Raw genomic sequence first — 23,062 nt, 5'->3', positions numbered from 1 at the left:
AGTTATAAAATCGCTCTAAAAGGGCTGGGATTGCACAACTGAGAAGAGATATTTTCTTTTGAATCCATCTATGGCAGTGGTGCTCAACCTTTCTACTCCTGCGGTCGGTCCTTTAATACGGTTCCTCAAGTGGTGGTGACCCCCAACCACAGAATTATTTCTGTTGTTACTTCCTAACTGTAATGTTGTGACTCTTATGAATTGTAATGTAAATGTCTGATATGTGGGATATGTGATATGTGATCCCTGTTAAACCTCCAAAGGGGTTGTGACCCACAGGTTGAGAACTGCTGATCTGTGCTTAAAGCAGACAGGTGTCTGTTGCCAAGAAAATTGACTAGAATTAGAAAGCCATGTAGAATGCAGCAAAGACCACTAGTTAAACTAAATCTCCAATGCCTGGGTAGGAATTTGCTGACAGTTAAGTCACGGTGTCAGACCTCAAAGTCTAAACGTGAGTCTGCCAGTTACTAACACATTACACCTAAGTCTTCCCAGTTTTCAGTTTTTCCCCTCTATGAACTGAGATAAAATCACGTCCACTTCAGAATGAACAATATGCTGTATTATAATATATATCATATGCAATATTTTCTTTTACTTGTTTCTAGAAACAAAGTTCATGTTTACTTTCACTTACTGCCTAACAAAGCAAATATTCAAATATAAACGTGATTCTCCAAATTGCTATTGGCAACAATTACCAACACTAGTTCACTAATGAAAAACTAGTGTCTCAAGTGTGTGATGTGTGTATGCGCTGGTGTTTAAATCCGAGTACTTTCACATTCTCACATTCTAGGCCACATTCTCAGCCCTTCAGGGTTTCCCTGATGATGATCTTGGATAACTTACAAAGCTTCTGGGATGTCACTTTCCTTGTCTGGGTTTATTATTCTGACACCTTGGTTCACAAAGACCAAGAAGTTTGCTTCCTGAGACATCATGAGGAACCTTTGATTTCTAAATTGGATGTAGAGGATACCAGCAGTAACTCCCCGTATTTCCATCAAGATATATGATCAGTGCCTGCATTTAAATAGTTGAATCCAGGAAATTAACTCATATAGTTTTCTTAATGAGTAAATGAATTGGCATAAAGAGAATGCTTAGGTAAGTGTCTGGCACTCTGGAATCACTATGTAAACGTGATGAGCAGTAATATCAAGTTAGAAAAATTCAAGATCGAATACAAATTCATCTGCATGTCTGTGAGCCAGACAAGAGAGATTACCACAGTTTCACTGTCTAGGGAGGTTGTAGTGTGGAAGTATCTCCTGGAGGTGATGGAGCCTGGCCTTTTATTGTACAGCATGTGAGATCAATATGATGATATGAGGAACAGATCCTCCAACTACCTCAAGCCAACTTCATGGTCACAGTACCCTCCAAAAAACCCAGAAGCCTCAACCAGCTTCCCCCTCCAGCTTCCTGATTTCATCCAGGAGTGGAGACAGTCTCACCTTACTTCCCTGTGGCATTAGAATTACATCTGTCACCAAAGCATCCCACAAGGCAAGAGTCTAGAAACAAGCTTCCTGTCTCCCTCCATTTTCTACAACTAGTAAGGGCCTGCTGTTGGATAAATTTGAAAACATCAAGTGTCCTCTCTTTCCTTTGTCCAAATAAAATTGTAACTAAACTCATCTCTTAGAATGATAGTAAGGGAAATAGAATTTTACATAATGAACTGGGTTATCCCCATCATATGGAACAGCCCATGATGCTTTTCTGGAACTATCTGGGTTAAAAATTTGAGAAAAAAAAAAATCTCATCTGCCAAACTGTGCTAAGTAAAAGCACTGTGATACTCACCCACCTGTGTTGAGTCAGTCAACCTTTTTCCTTGATTGCATCTTTCTGCTTGTCCCGCCTATACTATACTTCCTGCCTGGCTACTGGCCAATCAGCATTTTTATTTATCAATCCATCAGAGCAACACATTCACAGCATACAGAGTGACATCCCCAGCAGCGGTACTCACCCGCCTGTGTTGAGTCAGTCAACCCTTTTGCTTGATTGTGTCTCCGCTTCCTCTCCATTTAGTGTGAGGACCATTGCTGAGAGCCCCCTACAAAGACATTTCTCTCCAGAAGCCCAAATGATCACATCTCAAATCTGACCACATTGGCAGCTGGCCTGATCTGCTTCAGAGGCTTCTTACTGAATTTATCATAGAAGTCCATTATTTAACCTGGCAGTGGTGGCACGCACCTTTAGTCCCAGTACTTGGGCAGAAGCAGGTGGATCTCTGTGAGTATGAGGCCAGCCTGGTCTACAGAGCAAGTTCCAGGACAGGCTCTAAAGCTTCACAGAGAAACCCTGTCTCAAAACAACAACAACAACAACAAAATCCATTGTTCTTGACCTTCTATACAAGACCTTCAAGCATGTTAGTACTAGAAAAAGTAGGGAAGAAAATGAATTTTGGTTGGATGAGTTCAACAATCATTTGAAAATGTACAGACTTATCTGTATTAACATATGAGAGTTAAACATAAAAAAGTGTATCTCCTAGAGTCTTAATATGTTCACTGGTCTCATTGTCATTATTATGCTCATCATTGTTACTGTTGTCAAAATGAAAAATTGCTGTGGGATGGTCTGTATGTCAAATTGCCCTGATTGGTCAATAAATAAAACACTGATTGGCCAGTGGCCAGGCAGGAAGTAGGTGGGACAAGGAGAGAGGAGAATTCTGGGAAGCAGAAGGCGGAGGCAGAGAGACACTGCAATCACCACCAGGACAAGCAGCATGTAAAGACGCCGGTAAGCCACCAGCCACATGGCAAGGTATAGATTTATAAAAATGGGTTAATTTAAGATAAAAGAACAGTTAGCAAGAAGCCTGCCACGGCCATACAGTTTGTATGCAATATAAGTCTCTGTGTTTACTTGGTTGGGTCTGAGCAGTTGTGGGACTGGCGGGTGACAAAGATTTGTCCTGACTGTGGGCAAGACAGGAAAACTCTAGCTACAAAAATAATGTTTAAAATTTTCATAATTTCTGCAATGTAAATGGGTCCAATTTCTATTGTGGAGACATTGTTATATGCATTGACAAAAAATGAATGTTACTTCTTTGTATGAGAAATTTAGTCAGAAGAAAGGCTTCTACCTATTCCACAAAACCTGGGACCTCTGAAGTTTCACAAGTAGCTGAACATGAATGAGGGGTTGTTCCGCAATAATCCTGACTCTTGGCCACACCCACAGCTGCTGGAGCTCTTCACTCACGCCACTTCATAGGGTCTTACTACATAGATAGTCTGCATCTCTTTGCATAAAAGTGATGATATTGCCGGGCACTGGTGGCACACGCCTTTAATCCCAGCACTCTGGAGGCAGAGGCAGGCAGATCTTTGTGAGTTCGAGGCCAGCCTGTTCTCCAAAGCGAGTTCCAGGAAAGGTGCAAAGCTACATAGAGAAACCCTGTCTTGGAAAAAAAAAAAAAAAGTGATGATATTCTGTCTAAAAGAACGGCAGTAGATTCCAAGTTTGGGTGATGGAATGCCAAATGTACATACAGGAGATGGGGGAAGAAATGTGATGAGAAGGTGGAGTGGAGGGGGTGGTAATGGAAGGAATTGGGAGCAAATATATTCAACGTATGTTATATGGAATTCTCAAAAAATTAATAAAAATATTGCTTTAAAAAGAACAAGTAGCGAAGATGGCGGAGACAAGCAGACGCAGGCAGGCCTGTGGCAGCGGCCTACGGAGGTAGATTGGCCCGGCGCGGCGGCCGACAGGGACATTCAGGCCCGGCGGCAGCCGGCAGAGACATTCAGGCCCAGCAGCGGCCCACAGAGGTGGACAGGCCCAGCGGTAGAGATAAGCAGACGGAGGTGGACGGCCCGAGGGTGGCGGCCGCCAACAGTGACATTCAGGCCCAGCGGCAGCCCACAGAAGTAGACTGGCCACGTGGCGGAGACAGGCGGACAGGGGTGAGTCCACAGCGGCGACCAGAGGAGGTGGACAGGACCAGTAGCAGTGGCCGACAGGGACATACAGGCCCAGTGGCAGCCGGCGGAGACATACAGGCCCGGTGGCGGCCTGCAGAGGTAGACAGACCCAGCGGCAGCTGACAGGGACATACAGGCCCGGCGGTGGAGACAAGCTGACGCAGGTGGGCCTGGTGGACAGGCCCGGGGACAGAGACGGGCGGACGCAGCTTGGAACGGGGATGCCCCTAGCCCAAACACCTGGGGAAGAGGCTATCTCTGTGGGTCGGAACCAGGGCAAGTCTGGGCACTCCGTCTGGGGACAACCCAGAGCCCAACTGCTGATCCTATGAAACCCAACAACTTGGAGGTGTTGGTGAGACTACCCTGCTCAGCTGAAACCCATCTGGGAGAGGATTCAGATGCCTACAGTTTGAAGTCTGAAGAAACAAGATCAGCTGAGGAGTTGACAAATGAACAAAACGTGACCTGGGAACACAGAAGAAGGCGCTACCCAGCCACTAAGCCAGATCACCAGAATCATAAGTATATAATTCACCAACTGAAATCAGCTGTCCCTGAAGAAACAGCCCAATAGCACCAATTTAACCAAGAACCCCTACTAAACCAAGACTAAAAATTAGAACAAGAGAGGCACTCTCAGACATAGACACCACCTGCACCGCACAGAGGAAAAGATGAGTAGACGCCAGTGCAAAAATACAGGCAACAACATAAAGACCTATATGGCAACATCAGAACCTAGTGATTCTACACCTGCAAGACCTAAACATACCATGACAGAAGAAACAGAAGAAATCAACCCTAAAAATGACTTTAAGAAGATGATAGAGGCCCTTAAAGAAGAAATAAAACATTCCCTCAAAGAGGAAATAAAAACTTTCCTTAAAGAAGAAATGAAAAACTACCTTAAAGAGGAAATAAAAACTTTCCTTAAAGAGGAAAGGAAAAACTCTCTTAAAGAGGAAATAAAAACTTCCCTTAAAGAGGAAATGAAAAACTCCATTAAAGAGGAAATAAAAAACTCCCTTAAAGAAATGGAAGAAAAAACGAACAAAAAATGGGAAGAAATCAAATCAAGCCAAGAAAAAGCAATTAAACAGATGAAAGAAACATTCCAAGATCTGAAAAATGAATTTGAGACAATAAAGAAAACACATGCTGAGGGAATGCTGGAAATAGAAATCCTGACTAAACGAACAGGAACTACAGAAACAAGCATAACCAACCGATTGCAAGAGATGATACAGAGAATCTCTGACACTGAAGACACAATAGATAAAATAGATTCGTCAGTCAAAGAAAACACTAAAGAAAAAAAAGTCGTAACACAAAATGTCCAGGAAATTTGGGACACCATGAAAAGACCAAACCTAAGAATAATAGGGATAGAAGAAGGAGAAGAATACCAACTCAAAGGCACAGAAAATATATTCAACAAAATCATAGAAGAAAACTTTCCTAACCTAAAGAAAGAAATACCTATGAAGATACAAGAAGCTTACAGAACACCGAATAGGCTGGATCCAAAAAAAAAGTCCCCTCGCCACATAACAATCAAAACACTAAACACAGAGAACAAAGAAAAAATATTAAGAGCCGCAAAGGAAAAAGACCAAGTAACATATAAAGGCAAACCCATCAGAATAACACCAGACTACTCAATAGAGACTATGAAAGCTAGAAGATCATGGACAAATCTCATGCAGACACTAAGAGACCACGGATGCCAACCCAGACTATTATACCCAGCAAAACTCTCAATCACCATAGGCGGAGTAAACAAAATATTCCAGGATAAAACCAGATTTAATCAATACCTGTCCACAAACCCAGCCCTACAGAAAGCACTAGAAGGGAAAATTCAACCCAAAGAAGCTAAACATATCCATAAAAAATCAAGCAATAGATAATCCCACACCAACATATACCACAGAAGGACAACACAACACAACCACAAAAAATAACAGGAATTAACAATCACTGGTCATTAATATCCATCAATATCAATAGTCTCAACTCACCTATAAAAAGACATAGGGTAACAGAATGGATAAGAAAACAGAACCCATCCATCTGCTGCATACAAGAAACACACCTTAACTTCAAAGACAGACACTACCTCCGAGTAAAGGGCTGGGAAAAGGCTTTCCAAGCAAATGGACCTAAGAAACAAGCTGGTGTAGCTATCCTAATATCTAGAGAAAACGGATGTTTCAAAAGAGAAGAAGTCTTGTGGCAATGCCTCAGTGGTCCAGGTAACTACCAGAACTCGGAAATCCGTGACAGAGACTAAGGCAGCAGAGATGAAACACATAGATGTACATACAGGAAATAATAAAGAAAAAGTCAGTAAAGCCAAGAAGAACAAAAGAAAGGTGGATGCTGAAGCCCATCCATCAGATGAGCCTGTGAACGAGGAACCAGTGACAAAAAAGAAAAAAAAAAAAAAGATGGAAAGCAAATCCAAAAATAGTCTATTTTTAGTTCCTTGTTTAGGCTGATAAAAATTGGCGTAGCAAATTACTTGAAGAATTTGCCTGCTTTATATAAGTAAAGTTAGCACTTTAAGGTTTCTTTAGAAATGAGAAAAGACATTTAAATTGAAGAAAAATTCTTTCAACAGTGGACATTGTATCTGTCCAGGTAATTGCTTCCTGACTTATGGTCGATATTTTGTGCTTCTATGTTAATCATTATGAAAAGTGATTTTTGGTGGGTTTTTAAATTTTTTTTTATTTTGGTGCTTTACTGGCTTAAGATGTTGCACATGGTTTTTTTGTTTTTCTTTTTTAATCTATGCAGTTAATTCCCCCCCTGGAGATAGCATTGTGTTTAATAGTAACACTTTATACATATATGCATGTTAATTTTTTTCTTTTTGGGGGTTACTTTTAGGCTTGTTTGCAAAAGGGCCATTTTTCTTTGCTGCAGTTGTCTTTTTTGCAGAACAATAGTGTGTGCAAGTTTATGAGCAATGGAACATGCAGGTTCAATCCATTGTTTTTATTTTTTTAATCTTAACCTCTTGATCTATGCCAGAAGCAGTTTCATGTAAGTTATTTTGATGGTGAGCATATGTGTAATTCTACAGCTCTCCGGGTCTGGTTTTTGCAGTAAGCCACTGGATCCCATATTGAACACAATTTAATCTCAGTATCAGCCATTAGAGTTTTTTTACTTTGCTGTTTCTAGTTTATTTCTTACAGAGTGAGAAGTCATTCTTTGAAGAGTTTCTTTTTTCAATAGATGGTTGATGTTGGGATGGTTACTCAAATCAAGTGATGAGTGATGAACTCCAAGTCATCCTTGGAAATAGCAAATCTGTAGCCCAACATAATTATCCTTTAAACTAGAGAATATCACTTGTGAGAAAACCATCATGGCCACATGGCTGGTCTAGAGTGGAGTGCTGAGTTCTGGCAAACAGCTGCATCTTTCTTCCAGAGAGTACCTGACCAGGGCTGATGTGAATTATGTACAGTCCAGATTTTAAGAATCATACTTTCTCAGGGATCTCCACAAACTAGTGGGTGTCCTCGCTGCCCCTGTGAGACAGCCTCTGTATGGGAGAGGCCTCACATGACTTTGTCCCTGGTGTTCCTCTGGAGACACCTGTGTGAGAAACTGCATGCTCCAGACCCAGCTCTCGTGTCCTTTGGCCAATGCTGGAGTGTGAAATAGTCCAACATGGGATTTTTCTTACTAGTAGTAAACAAAGGATGATCCCAATTGGGAATCGTGACATTTTTTTTTTTTTTTTTTTTTTTTTGATGATGGTCATGTTCTGTTTTGAAATAACCTCTGTGTATTTCATTTATTTTCTTTTACCTGGCAATCTCTGAGCAGGCTTCAGATTTTAACAGTTGATGAAAGATACGACAAGCATTAATGTATGGGTGAAAAGCTTGGTGAAATTCTGAGTGAAGTTTTAGTTAAAGTTGGTTGAACTTGGGATTGACTGGGAGGCCAAAGATTTAAAAAGCAGAAGATTCTCTCAAGACACAAGTTGTGTGATAATAGTGTGTTTTGTGTGTGTGAATGAGAATTTATAAATGTTGAATTCTAGGCTCCGACAATCATTGTCAGTGCAGATCAAGCTGCAAGTATTTATGTTTTAAAACTTAAATTATAAAGCTAGTTACGTCTTTCTAACAACTAGTTTTAATGTTTATGAGCATATTTTACCTACATTACCTTTTCAGGATGTTGAGAAAGATGCATCACAAGCACAGGCTAGAGGCTGGGGGCTAGATGGATTTGAGGAAGAGGTCTTGGTGGACTCTTTCATAGAGCAAAGGGAAGCAATGCCTTCTGGGAAATGAGCTAAGTTTTAATCTAGTCTTTAAGATTAGAAGTCAAAAACAAAAATATTAAGGAAATGAAAACCTAATTGATCTTTGAAGTATTGTTATGTGGAATTGAGTAGGACTTTTGAGGCCTTTCTTCCAGAAAACAAGGACTTGGTTGTCAGGCCTATATTAGGCCTAAACCTTGGTGCCATGTAGTTGTACTTAAATCATTTCAATGGAAAGTGTCTTAGTGATTGGAACTTCTAGTGCAGTTTGAAGTTCTTCCATTTGAAAAATGTGATATTTGCATGGGATTGTTTGAATCTTGTTTTCTAGTCCCTCCCCATCACCACCCTCGTAGTCGGAAGGTAGATTTTTCTCTTGATAAAGGAACAAAAAAAGTGAACATCTTGTTTGTAAATAGGTATCTAGTAACTAGTGGTAAACTTGAAATGGTAGAATTCTTTAAAGCCTAATTCTAGGTAGCCTTAGGAAAATGTATCTTAATTATTTTTGAACCTGTATTCACCTTGTTTTTTTCAAATATCTTAAGTTATATTTTCTTTTTCCGAGCTGCTTCTTATTTGGGGCTACTTTTTTTTTTAATTGAGGTGTAATTTATAAAAGGGTATATTGTTTTGATGAGACTTTTTACAACTGTGGCTGGATGTCTTTCTTTAGTCTTCCAAGAAGGGCCATTTTACTTTTTTAGAGTTACTTTTTAAAGTAATGAGGTCAACAACTTGGACTACTATGCATATAAGTGCTAATGCAAATTAAAGCCCAAGTTGACCTCCAGCAGCAGTTCATTTTATGTTGACAGTGAGAGAACACTTTGCCTGTTAGGATACTGTTACTCGTAGACTGAAATGCTGAAGAAACCCCTCCCCCTATTTTGTTTTTTGCAAAAATCAAGGTATATTCTAGGGTTTCCTGGTTGACTTCAACAGATAAACTGAGATGATAGTCTTAGTTCAGAAATGATCTGACTGTAGATTTACAGTCTACACGTACAGCTGGCTAAGTGAGATCGCTTTCACAGTTCTGCATGTATCCCATCGGCTCCCCATTAGTCACTGAACTCTTAAAACTGGTATTGTAACATTATCACAATGTTTTGCGCCAATATTATAAACTTTACAGTGCAATATGTGTTCCTTTTCTGAGGCAAACCAAAGGTATATTTCTCAAGGTTCTGCTGCTATCAGCAGCGTTGATGGAGGATTTTTTTATACATTTGTAATAGATAGAAATAAACCAGAAAAAAAGAAGAAAAAAAAGTGGTGGAGGAAAAAGTGAACACTGCAAGAATACTCAAAAGGGCTGAGAGTTGCAAACACCAAGAATGGCTTTGCATAGTAAATGGAATAGAACAGCTCTGAACTATAGCTTACTTTTCCTGGTTTGGTCTGACAGAATGATTGAATGCTTTTGTACAAAAATCAGAGCCTTAAAAACAAGGATTTGGTGAGATTCTAAAATGGTGTGCCACTTTGGCAAAACAGTTTGATGGTTGGTCAAAATGCAAAACATTGTTACTCTGTTACTCAACAATTCTACCCTTAGGAATATATCCTCAAACTACTGAAAATGTGCACCTATGAAACATGTACATGAAGGTTTACAGCAGTGTGTTGCTAATAGTAAAAAAGTTAAAACAACTCAAATAGCTATCAAATACTGGAGAGAAATAAAATGTGGCTTATTCATACAATAGAATATTATTAAGACATAAAAATGAATCAGAAACTGACAGATTAAATGACTTTGGTGAACCTTCATAATTTCATTTGTAGATCTTTCCATTTCTAATATATAAATACATTTGGGGTTATAAATTATAAATGTACTGTCTCCTGTCAACATTGTATACTTCTATTTGATGATTTCTGCGTCAAACATTATATGGAAATGTTTCCAAGTATTTTCTGTATTAACTGTGAATGAATAGAACAAAATAAATTGCCTGTGATGGAAAAAAAAAAAACAAAAAAAACAAGTAGCCCAGGCAGTGGTGGTTCACACCTTTAATCCCAGCATTTAGAAGGCAGGCAGGAGTTCAGGCCAGCCTTGTCTACAGAATGAGTTCCAGGACAGCCATCACTACACAGAGAAACCCTGTCTCAAAACACCAAAACAAACAAACAAAAAGCGGATTATGTTGACACTCTCTTCAAAAATCAGAATATGCATTTTTAATCTTTATGATTATCTTTTTTTAAAAGAAAAAACACTAACCCAGAGAGTAGCATTGTTAGAAGCAAGAATATTATTTTACAGTATAGTAGCTCTGAATATGATAGTATTAGGGGATTTGTCTTTGCCTTTCAAGAGGCATTATACTAGTTTGAATGCTACAAAACTTTTGACAGGGTTGGGGATTTCGCTCAGTGGTAGAGCGCTTGCCTAGCAAGCACAAGGCCCTATGTTCGATCCTCAGCTCCAAAACAAAACAAAACAAAACAAAAAAACCTTTTGACTATAGTAATACAAAATGCATTTGTACGGCAAGCCAAGCAAGAGATCACTTAGGAAGTTGCCTCTTTTAAATGAGTGTGAACCTCTAGCAGAGAGCTCATCTGTGCCAGCCGTTCAGGTACCACTATTTGGTCACTCCATGGGACTTCTGTCTCAGAGTTACTGCGTGTTGTGTTCTTGCTGCAGGGTGCTGCTTGTCTCAGTACCCACCAGCTCACCCTCTTACCTTTTACAAGTCTTCACATAGACATCACTGTCTCACGAAGGTCATCTTGACTGACCTTCTACACTCTACATCTCTACTCCCGTGACTTAGACAGTTTTTCTCCATTGCTCTTAACCCCTTCAAGTGTACTGTTTCATTATTTGTTCCAGTAAGTATTCAGGAGACATGTACTGCATTAACTGACAAATTAAAAGTGGGAGTGCTGGTGACATTTGTTTCACTGGAGTGGATGACATTTATTTTACTGCATCATGGTGACAGCTTCTCACTCCAGTGCATAGCTACTGCAGTGTGAGGCTGGAACCAAGAATATGAAACAGTACCTTCCTGACTTCAGCTTTCCAAAGGCTGCAGAGGGAGCCTCACCCTTTCTTTGGTGGATAGGTTCTTAGTTGCTATACTAAGACTTTACCCAGGAGACACAACCTACCTGTTCCATTTCTTCTCATGAACAACAACCGTCTTCTTAGGGCATCCAAATGCTTCTGATCATCTCTACAACTGAGCCTTGACAAAGACAGCACTGTATACTCACCTTACAAGAAAATTGGGCATCAGTAATGTTCAATGACAATGGCATATCAAACTCAACTTTCTATGATCCCAAAAGCAAAATTCTAACATATTACAGAAGAGGTGGGGGAATAACCACATGAAAAAGATGCACAGAAGCAAGGTGAGTGGGTAGCATCTCAGGGTTTCTGGGTCAACATCCTTCACATGTTCAGCCATCCTTTTGATTCCTGTGCATTTTGAGTTTTTATGGAGGTTTCATTACAAAAGCAGGTTGACTGTATTATCCGTCCTCATGTTCAATATAACCTGAAGTCTCTCTTTTCTTTCTATGGGTTAAGAGACAGAACTGAAAGCTCTGATCATTCTTTAATCTTTTGAAACCTGTCCTCACCTTAAGGCTACCTAGTGGCTTCTAGCTTCAAGTCACTTCATTAGCATGCATCCAAATGCTCCTTACTCTGAAGATGGCAAGGATGTTAGGAGCCGTGTGTCAGAAAAGGAGAACAAAATTCAAGTCTGGATTTTACAGTCTCACAGAACATTTCTGAAATCCTTCTCTGCCACCTTACTATCATTGTTTGTTTTTAATTTCCTCAACCCAAGAAATCTCTCTTTTTAAGCCCTCAGAAGCATGGAGTTTGGGAACTGATGTGTGTTACAGGCAGCCTTCTTTCTGGAATACTTTGCACCTGTGGCTGATGTGGTTATATGTTGTTTGTAATCTAGGAAATAAAGTTTGCCTGAAGACCAGAGGACAGAGCTAGCCATAGAGGTCAGGCAGTGGTGGCACACACCTTTAATACTAGCACTTGGGAGGCAGAGACAGAGATCCGTCTAGATTTCTGTGAGTTCAAGCCCACCCTGGGCTATATGAGATTAATCTAGTTTAAAAGAGAAACAGAGCCAGGCAGTGGTGGCTCCTTTAATTCCAGCACATGGGATCACACATGTTTAATCCCAGCACTAGGAAGGTTGAGACAGGAAGTGATATGGCTGCTAAAGTGTGCTGTAGGGTATTTCTGTATGCTGTGAATATGTGTTGCTCTGATTGGTTGACAAATAAAGCTGTTTGGCCAATGGTGAAACAGAATAAGGTTAGGCAGTACATTCCAACTGGAGAGAGAGGAGGAGGAAAGGGGAGGCAGAAGAGACGCTGCAAGTTGCTGCCAGGAAAAGCAAGACATGAAAGTAAGACATGAAGCCACAAAGCCACATGGCAACCTATAGATAAATAGAAATGGGTTAAGTTATAAGAGCTAGCTAGCAAGAAGCTTGAGCCATAGGCCATCCAGTTTGTAAATAATATAAACCTCTGTGTGTTTACTTGGGACTAAGCAGCTTCAGGATGCAAGTAAGAGAGATTTGTCCCAACCGCAGGCAGGGCAGGACACAGGAAAACTTCTGACTGCAAAGGTGCCTCCCACAATGAAGGAAAATGGTGTTTCTCAACAGTCGAGTGTTCTACATACTAGATCATATATAATGTTTAGGGAATTTTTGAGAAATGTCGCATTGAGAAATTCAAATTAAGTCACAAAAACTAGGATGCTTCGTTCTAAAATACCTACTGTCGGTTGTGCTCATCTTTTAGCTGAGCTTGTTCTCCTTTTCAGAGTACTCAGCTGATAACCTGTGTGACTTGGGACAATCAGAGGCTGTGAATCAGTCTGTTGGCTTCCCACCTTTTGCACAATCTGTTAAAGCAGCTCAACTCCTTCTGTGTTTAGTGGGGTTTTGTGGATTTGTTTTCAGCTTTTTAAATTTAAATTTTTTTTGAGAAAATGCCATCTCAGAAAAAAACATCATAGGCAAAAAAAAAAAAGAATTCTCCATTATTTAAAAAACTTTATATATATACAATTGGCAGGCAATTTCCTTCTCTGAAGAAAGTAAAGAAAATTCTACTTTATAAACCTAGAAATATCAGAGGAGTCAGAAGATGAATGGAACAATTATACTGGCTAGTAATGTTCTAAAGTTAGCAATACAAAATTATCAAATAATGCTAGGTTCGTTCAATTTCACTTTCATCACACCAAAGTTTTCTGCCTAAGGAATTTTTCCATTCTCAAATATTGATCCAAAACAACACAGAAGGCATGACCAGCCCCAGTAAAGTTATAAATTGGATAATGAGAAATTGTCTAAACATTACTAAGAGTTTCTTCCTTTGCCCTCAATCAGCATTAAACTGCTCTCCGATCAAATGGAAAGCAGACTAACAACACAGAGAATGTCTCCTTTTAAAAGGCAGCTTCATATCACTTGAGGTTCTTTTGGACTAAGGGGACAAGCTGAAAAAGAAAGAATAAAATCTTCACTAATAGTAATAGGGGTTATGTTTTAAAGGTATTTTTACAGCACAAAACACTGTTACATAAAATGTTACCCACAAATACATTAGATAGTAAGTATAAATAAACAGCATCATTCCCAGAAAGTACCAGGCAGGTTGGGGAAAAAGAATTTTGGTAAGTGTGTGAAGGTTGGAAACCAGCCCTTCTCTGTATGTACAAAGTCAGGCATGCATGAGGGAGAAATGGAGTCTCAAGAGCGCTCACAGAAGAGTTCAGATTATATATTTTTAGACTAATCATTGAATTCCATAACCTGACACATTTCTGTACGTTTGATGGTTCAAAAACTACTTGTCAAATAGCTTGGCACCTGATATCTACTGAACGCAGATATAGAGTGCAGTTATTTTTTTCTTTTTCTTGTCTAAATGGTAAAATGCTGTCTCAAATTAGGAGTCCTTTCTGCCAGCCATGAAGCAAAAAGCCAATACTCTAAGGATGATAGATCTGAAAGATGTGAGGGCATACGAGACTTTCAAATTATTAATGAGCCTCCTCCAGATAGCTTGTTGCATGAGATTATTAAATACCTTGATCCTTATTTCTGAAACTATTTGTGTATTTGTGCCATTTATTCTTTAAAACCAAAAAAAAAAAAAACCACTAACTCGTATATACCTAAATGGAAGAGTTTATATTTTTCAAGGTCCTCCCAAAGAGCCAAGCGTGGTATGAAAGATCCTTCACTACATTACCCGCAGGGAAAACATCCTGGCTTGCTGACAGCTGCAATCCTTGACTTCACAGAACATTCGTCTTGCACAGGTAGCGTCAGCTCATACTTGCCTGTATAACACCTGCTTTGTTTATTGTTTGTAGACGTTCTCCGGGAGACAGCTTCCTACCTGGGGGAATATTTTGGTGTGCCCCTTCCGATAAACTCACCATACCTTTTATTTAATGATTACTAATTACCTGGGTCAGACATTGTTAAACTCATGTACCCAACCCACCCTCCCCACCCACCCCCCCAACCCCATCCCACCCCCCACCCCACCCCTGCAAAAAAAAAAAAATAACACTGCTATCCTGGGTTACACAAATAACCAATCCTGGGGTTGGGGATTTAGCTCAGTGGTAGAGCGCTTGCCTAGCAAGCGCAAAGCCCTGGGTTCGGTCCTCAGCTCTGAAAAAAAAAAAAAAGAAAAACCCAAAAAAACAAATAACCAATTCCAAATTTTCCCCTAATGAGCCATCTTGTTTCTTGATTCTTCCTTCAAGTATTGTGACCATCTGTGCCAGGTACCTGTTTATTACCCTTGAGCTGCCAGTCCACCTTGATCTTGCTCGAGGACAGAAGAGTCTGAAATAACAATGTTATTTTTTTTTTTTCTCAGCAGTGGGTGGGATGGAAGAGAGATGGATGTGCCAAAGAGGAAGAGACCAAGTTCTCTGTATGGTTTTGCTGAGGCAACTCTTGACAAGCAGCCAGCAGAACGTCCAGGGGTATTCATGCTCTTGGGAGTTTTGCTAGCCTCACCACAGTCTCCTGGACACCACAGAAGGGAACTTTGAGTTCTACCCACCTCTCACAGGGATTCCCAGCTAGTGCACTAGTACCCCGGCATCTTACACCAGTCTCCACTTTCTTTTATCTGCAGCACCTGCTGTCAGTATGTAAACCATGCTCTATGCTGTTGCTGGGCTGCAAATCTCAAGGTTGGCCTCCTTCTCGATTTTCCTTCCCCCATGACTAAGTAGGCTCAGCTGTTGTAAACAGGCATTCACCACATCTACTATTCTTGTACTCTGCAGTATTGTCTTTACTTAATAATTAATCCCTTCTTATTATCAAATCATTACTTACTATTCAGTAGTGTGCTGGCTAGATTTATGTCAGCTTGTCACAAACTACAGTCATCTGAGAGGAGGGAACTTCAATTGAGAACATGCCTTCAGAAGGCAGGGTTGTGAGCCAGCCTGTAGAACATTTTCTAAGTTAGTGATTGATGTGGGAGGACCCAGCCCATTGTAAGCAGTGCCATCCCTGGGCGACTGGTCCTGGGTTTTATAAGAAAGCAGGCTGAGCAAGCCATAGGGAGCAAGCCAGTAAGCAGCACCCCTCCATGGTCTCTGCATCAGCTCCTGTCTCCAGTTCCTTCCCTGTTTGAGTTCCCTGTTCTGAAGTCCTTCAGTGATGAACAGCAGTGTGGAAGTGTAAGTCAAATAAACCTTTCCCTCCCCAACTTGCTTTTTAAGGTCATGGTGTTTGGTTGTAGGAATAGAAACCCTAACTACACTGCTGCTAGGCTTTGAATCTGAAGGTCAGCCTCCTCCTAAGACAAGAGTTATCTTTGTTCAGTTAATTATTTGTTCCTTGTAATTTCTGTATTGAAAATAGGTTCTTTTCTCATGCAATACATCCTGATTACAGTTTCTCCTCCCTCTCCTCCTCCCAGTTCCTCCCTGTCTCCCCTCCCATCCTGATCCACTCCCTCTCTTGTCTCTCATTAGAAAAGAGCAGGCTTCTAAGAGATAACAACCAAACAAATAAGATAAGATAAAAAGAAAACCCATCCCACTGAAGTCGAACAAAGCAAACCAACAGAAGGAAAAGAGCCTAAAGAAGGTACGAGAATCAAGGCCCTCTTGTTCATACACCTAGGAATCCCATAAAAACACTAAACGGGAAGCCATAATATAAATACCGAGGACCTTGTGCAGACCCACTCAGGCCCTGTTCTTACTGCTTCAGTCTCCCTGAATTCATACAAGCTTTCATTTAAGACAGTGTGGTAGTGTGCCTGTAATCCTGGCTACACAGCAAGACCCTGCCTGAAATGATATTCCATTCTGATTGCCTCCTAACTACACCCAGAGTTGTCCATCATCTTTAGGTAGTTCGTAGGAATATTGCATATGGCGTCTATATGTTGCATGCATGCCAGGAGCTGATTAAGTTCTGAAATGAGTTAGCCTATTAGTTATAATGTCAGACATTAAAAGGTCAAACTGCTAAGCCTGGTAACTCGTGTGTTTAATTTAACCAAAATGTATTATTTTGAAAGGGTCCAAGAATCATGGGACTTGGTAACATTGAATTTCCATTGTACTAACCTTCTTTAAGTCAATTAACATTTTGTAACCATGATTCTATGGTAAAATTTTGAACATTATCCCAGGGAATAAATTACACATTTAAAACTCTGATTGTTTGTAAGGTTTCCTAAGGCTATCCCTCAGTGTCAGAGTGCTTGCCCGAGTTCAGTTCCCAGTACTACAAAAACAAACCAAAGTAAAATATAAGTGAAACAATAGTTCACTCAGGAATGGTGGCACATGTCTGTGATCTACATTCAAGAGTCTGGGGTAAGAGGATAGTTGTAAATTCAAGGTCAAAGTCAATCTACACAGTGAGATCAAGGCCAGTCTGGCTACCTAGTAAAACTTGTCAACAAACCAACAACAAACAAAAACGCTAAAACTTCAATGTTTAATACTTAGAAAATGCTTGAGTAATAAACTAAATGATTTCCTACAACTTAAACGTTTGAATTATTTTTCTCTTAGTTCTATGAGCAGCAAACCCAAATGTAGTCAAACTACATTTTAACATGCTTTTGACTTACACAACTGAGCGCTGGAATATTTTGGATTGTTAAGCTTTGTGTTATTGTTTCTCAAGGATATCAAAAATATATCTGATAAGAAGTTAGGTTCCAGAATATATTAAAAACTAATGCAACTCAATAGTTCTAAAAATCCCAATTTAAAATGGGCACAGCAGGCTAGAATAATGTTAGGAGGCTGCTCTCCCAGGGAATTCGAGTTCCATTGCCAGAACTCCAGAGAATCCAATGCCCTCTTCCAGTCTCTTCAGGCACCCACATACAGAGACACATCCACATAAAATAAAAAGTAAATAAACAGTATCTTTAAAATGGACAAAGGCCTTGAAGAGGCAGCACTTTCTTAAAAGATACACAATGAACAACATACTCAGAAAAAGACCAAAGTCATTTAGTAACTACAGAAATAAATATTAAAATCACAATGAGATAATTTCCTATCTACTTACATGAATATACTAAAAAGTGGAAAAGTAACAAATGTTGGTGGAGATGTAAAACAACAACAACAAAAAAAAAAAAAAAACTAGACTGCTGCTACACTGCTGGTGGATGTCAAACGTTCAGCTGCTGTGGAAGAGAGTTTGGCTGTTTCACAGTAAATTAGGCATAGAATTATCGTGACTCAACAGTTGTACTCCTAGGCGGACATCCCCTCAAAACTGAAAACAAGTACTCCAACAAAAACTTGTGCATCTGGACAGGGTGGGAGAGCTGGCCTGGTGGTGTGGGTGCAGGAGGGCTGGAGGATTGACCAACTCAGCTACCACCCAGGCCCAGATCTAGGGCTTTGTGCTGGCCCACCCCAACACCTAACCCATTTATGAGCTGCTGGAGCCCACCAAGGGGATGGTCCTGTAGAATCAAAGCTGCAGCAGGATCTCCATGACTCAGGGCAACAGCAGGCTGTCTGAGAGTCCTGGGGAGGGTCTAGTATAGATGGTGTAGCAGAAGCCAGAGGCCTCGAAGCAGGCCCATGACTCATCTCAATGAACATTTACAAGTAAAGTCAGTTGGACAAAAGGCTGTGTGTGACACACCATGACACATTGAAGCTTCCATGGCAAGAATTTCATTTTATTTGTTCTGTTTTCTTTTGGGGAGAGGTGACAAGGGTGGAGGGCAAACATGGAAGGGGTAGGAAATGAATGGGATTGGGGTGCATGATGTGACATTCACAAAGGATCAATAAAAAATTATGGGGGGGGCGGGACTTGTGCAAGTGTTCACCACATAAACACCAGAAAGTGAAAACACCTGAATGGCCAGCATAACATAAACAAAATGTAGTAGACCTATACAGTGAAGTACTGTTCTGCCATGAAAAGAAATTAAATGCAGATGCATGCTTTAATGGGGATGAAACTGGAAAACACAGTGCTAATTGGAAGAGCCAGGTGCAAAACCCAACATGCTGTGTGGTTATTTTTATACGACCTGTTAGCTTCTATGACAAAATGCGTGAGAAACCAACTTAAAGAAGGAAAGTTGGGGGTCTTGGGCAGGAGAGGGGCTCATTCTTTCAGAGAGCTTAGTCCATGCTCACCTATGCTGACTGGTTGTAGGCCTGTAGCACCATAGGAGTATGCAGAAGGGGAAATCTGCCTCACAGAGGCTAGGAAGGAAAGAGAGAAAGGAAGAGGGAAAAGGACATGGATGGAGAGAGACAGAGAGAGAGAGAGATAGACTTGTAACAATGGCCCTCTTCCCTGGTCTTTTAAGCTATGAATACATTAATGTATTATTCATTAACAAGGTCAGCGCTCATGACCCAATCATCTTCCCAAAGCCTTAGTGACTAGCACAGCTCTGGGGACCAACCTTTAACACATAAGCTTCTGAGCCGCTGTTGACGTCAGCATCTGGAATGATCCCACAAACTCCAGTTTTAGACAGTTGCTCTCAAGCTGGTGGTGCCATGCTGAGAACCCCTGAAACCTTGGGATGGCAGAGTCTAGCTAGTAGAAGCCAGTCATTGAGGAGGGGCTTTGAAAACAATCCCTGGCCTTTGGCTATTTCAGCATTCTTGGCTTCTTTATCTCGTGAAGTAAACAGCTGCCCCAGGTCAGACACTCCCTCCTCCACCCCCTCCTCCACCCCCTCCTCCACCCCTCTTCCACCCCTTCCTCCACCCCCTCCTCCACCATGACGTCTGGCCCAAGAGTCTGGGGCCAGGCAGCTGTCTGACCCAAGAGCCTGAGGCCAAGCAGCTATGGGCTGAAATCTCTGAAAATATGAGCGGGAAAACAAGTCTTTTTCTCTTAAGTCTTCCTCTCTTTCTGTCATGTGTTTTTGACACCACAGTGCAAAGGTCATTAATAAAAAAAATTTAATCCAAACAATACCATCTGAAGTACACAGACAAGGCAAGTCCATGGCTAATTAATTTCTAGAAGTTACAGAAAGGGGGAATAAGGAGGGATTTGCTAAGGGGCAGAGGGTCCCTTGGGAGATAATAAAATTAACCTGAAACTAGACAATAGTGACTGTTGCAAAACTTTGTAAGTGTAGTAAATGGCATTCAATTATATAATTTTATGTAACCAGTGTGATTAATTATTACATGTAATGTATCACAATAAAAAGATTGTTTAAAACACTGAAGATAGCCCAGCAGTGGTGGCTCACGCCTTTAATCCCAGCACTCAGGAGGCAGAGGCAGGAGGATCTCTGTGAGTTCAAGGCCAGCCTGGGCTACAGAGTGAGTTCCAGGACAGGCTCCAAAGCTACACAGAGAAGAAAAGCACGGAAGATAGTGTCATTTTATGGTAATTATTAAAAGACGCTTCATGAATAAATGCATGGTTACCAAAGGCATAAAAAGTGTTCAAGTTCACTTCAAGATGAACAAATGAAGACTTCCATTGAATTTCTCAGCTCCCTAACTGCTGACAATCTGACCCACATTATCCACTAACACTCACTTGCTAATCAATGAATGAACAATGGCATTCAGAAGTTGCAAAACACACGAGAACATGTCTTAACTGATAGATTTCTTCAAACATCCATTAGATTCTACCACAGATGGTCTTCTGATATTGAGAAAATATAAAGGGCTCATCCTATATTAATATATGCTAACAAAAGGATGTATGTATAAGTGATAAATCCTATTTTCAGTTCCTACATTGTTGGTGAACATCAGAGGTGAGCATCTCATGGAATTGAATGGTTCCAAATGATTTGTAGTGAATGTTTTTATTCCACTACTTAAAATTCTATCATTGGTTGAACTAACATCTTAACATAAGCGAGTTTAATTAATTCCAGATGAGAAGTACATACTGTATGAGTATAGGAAGCAAGTGAAGTCCTAAGTCAATGTGTATTGTTGACATGAACACAGCCATGTCAAGGACCTCCTCCAACAAGACTGCACTTCTTCAACAAAGCCTAATACTGCCACTCCCTATGAGCTTATGGTATTATGGGGGACAATTATATTCAAACTACCACATACCCAAATCTAGTATGAGCAATCACAATAATACTCATATTTGTAACTTATCGAACTCAATGTGCCAAATGCTCTGCTAAATGTTTCATATACATTATCACATCTAATAAGTACCACAGCACCAACTGGGTGAATAAAATTCGCCTAATTTTATAGATGTTAAAACTTAGCCCTATAGAGGTTGAACAACTTGAAAACCAGCAACTACCAAGTGGAAGATAGTAATGAAATCTCAGGTCTACATGACTGCAAACCATGCCTTCAAAAATGGGATCTATATAGCAGAAGACTTGGAATTGCCTGGGAACTGTTTATAAAGTATATATATATTCTTAGGCCTACCCAAACTCTCCAAGTTGAAATAACATTTCAAGACAAGTAGTAAACCAATTAAAATTAGAAACTGTGACTGTCGGGCACCCTGCATGAGTATACCAGAGCCCGACAATAATAAACAGACACTTTCTTCAGGCAACAAGTTCAGTGTTGCAACACAGGGAAAATCTTTATGCCAATACTAATTGTTTATACATTTTTGTTTTTTTTTACTTTATTTATTTTTTATGTATATAGTGTTCTGTCTGCATGTATGTCTACACACCATAAGAGGACATCAGATTTCATTATAGATGGTGTGAGTCACCATGTGGTTTCTGGGAATTGAACTCAGAACCTCTTAACCTCTGAGCCATCTCTCCAACCCAAGTTTATGTTATTTGCAATGATTTCCAATTAACATGGAAGTTGCAGAAATTAATGTTTTGTCCCATCAAGGAACAAGAACCAGTTACTGTGTGTGGCTCCTGTGCATACTAAGAAGTGTCTTTAGGAGTTTGTCTTATCACTCCATTTTTCTCCTTTATCAAAAACTAGCAGCTTCTGTCTTTCATTATGCCCCTCTCAACACACACCTTGATTTCTTTTGCAATGAAAGTAATATATTCTCGATATCATTTTCTCAACTGGTAATGACTTAATACATGTTTTTAATTTGCAATTTTTTAGCATTGTCAGGACTTTGATAGTTACATTGTTGTAAGAGCTCTACCTCAGCTCTATTTCCCTGTTTGTCAATAATTTTCCTAAATCATTTTGCAAGATGAAAGGAACATTGCATAACATACCAAAACAACTACATGCCAGGAAAAATACTGCCCATCTTATTTTATTAAATTTATCAAAACAGTCACTGCCAAATATTCCTAGGTAAATAGCTGTAATGTTATTGGTACCAAAATGTAAGTATGATAAAATTTTCAGACAAATGTCTTCATGATCTACATAGGCTCTAATCCAGATTTTGTCTCTGAGCTTTCCTGGGCTCCTCTTTCATTCTTCCTAATCTCACCAACATCCTCTCCATCTTTCCAAGGCCCACTCCTGAGCCCTGATGATTTTGCTTTGGTGACATACCTATTCACCTAGGCAGATTCTACACCCAGCCTTGACATGGTGTGTGAAGTCTGTTTCTAAGTGTTGACTCAAATCCTTCCTTTCCCTTAAGGTGAGTGTAATTATGAATTAAACTTAACAATGTAACATACACACCCCTGCACATACACATGCACGGGGGGGGGGGGGGGGCAGTTATCATCACTCATTTAATCCATATGTTGTATTGAGTTCGTATTTCAAATACTAAATTTTGTCCTTAATTCCTTTGTTTCTCTATAATGTCTATATTTGATTATGATCTTTTACTACAAATTTTATCCTTAAACTATCTTTTTTTAAAAATCAAATCCCGATAGACATTACATTAATAGTATTGTTTCCGTCACTTTGAGTCAATCTTCTGCTTAGCCCAAAATCTTTAGAGGCATTTCACTTTATGATGTTTTCTTCAGTCAACAAATACTTTATATACTTCATTTTTTTTTTCATTTAATCTAAAACATTTAAAGTTCTGCTGAAACATAATAAGCATTGTGATATTCCTGAAAGTCTCCGTTTGCTATATCTTTTTAATCTAGGCGGCTTACTTACTTTGACACAAAGTTCTGTTTGAAAAGTGGATCAATTCAGAGGAACAACTCTGCAAAATTGTGTGCAACTCTAGACTAAAATCTATTGTGTTTTATCATCCTCTTAACGTTTTTCCTCTCACAAATACGTTGTGTGTCATTGTGAAACACAATGCTTTCTAAAAAGGCATAAGACAGTTGCAGCCGGTCGGTGGTGGCGCACGCCTTTAATCCC

Source organism: Peromyscus leucopus, chromosome 20 (assembly GCF_004664715.2).
Source record: "Peromyscus leucopus breed LL Stock chromosome 20, UCI_PerLeu_2.1, whole genome shotgun sequence".
Lineage (NCBI taxonomy): Eukaryota > Metazoa > Chordata > Mammalia > Rodentia > Cricetidae > Peromyscus > Peromyscus leucopus.
This window is presented reverse-complemented; position numbering follows the sequence as displayed.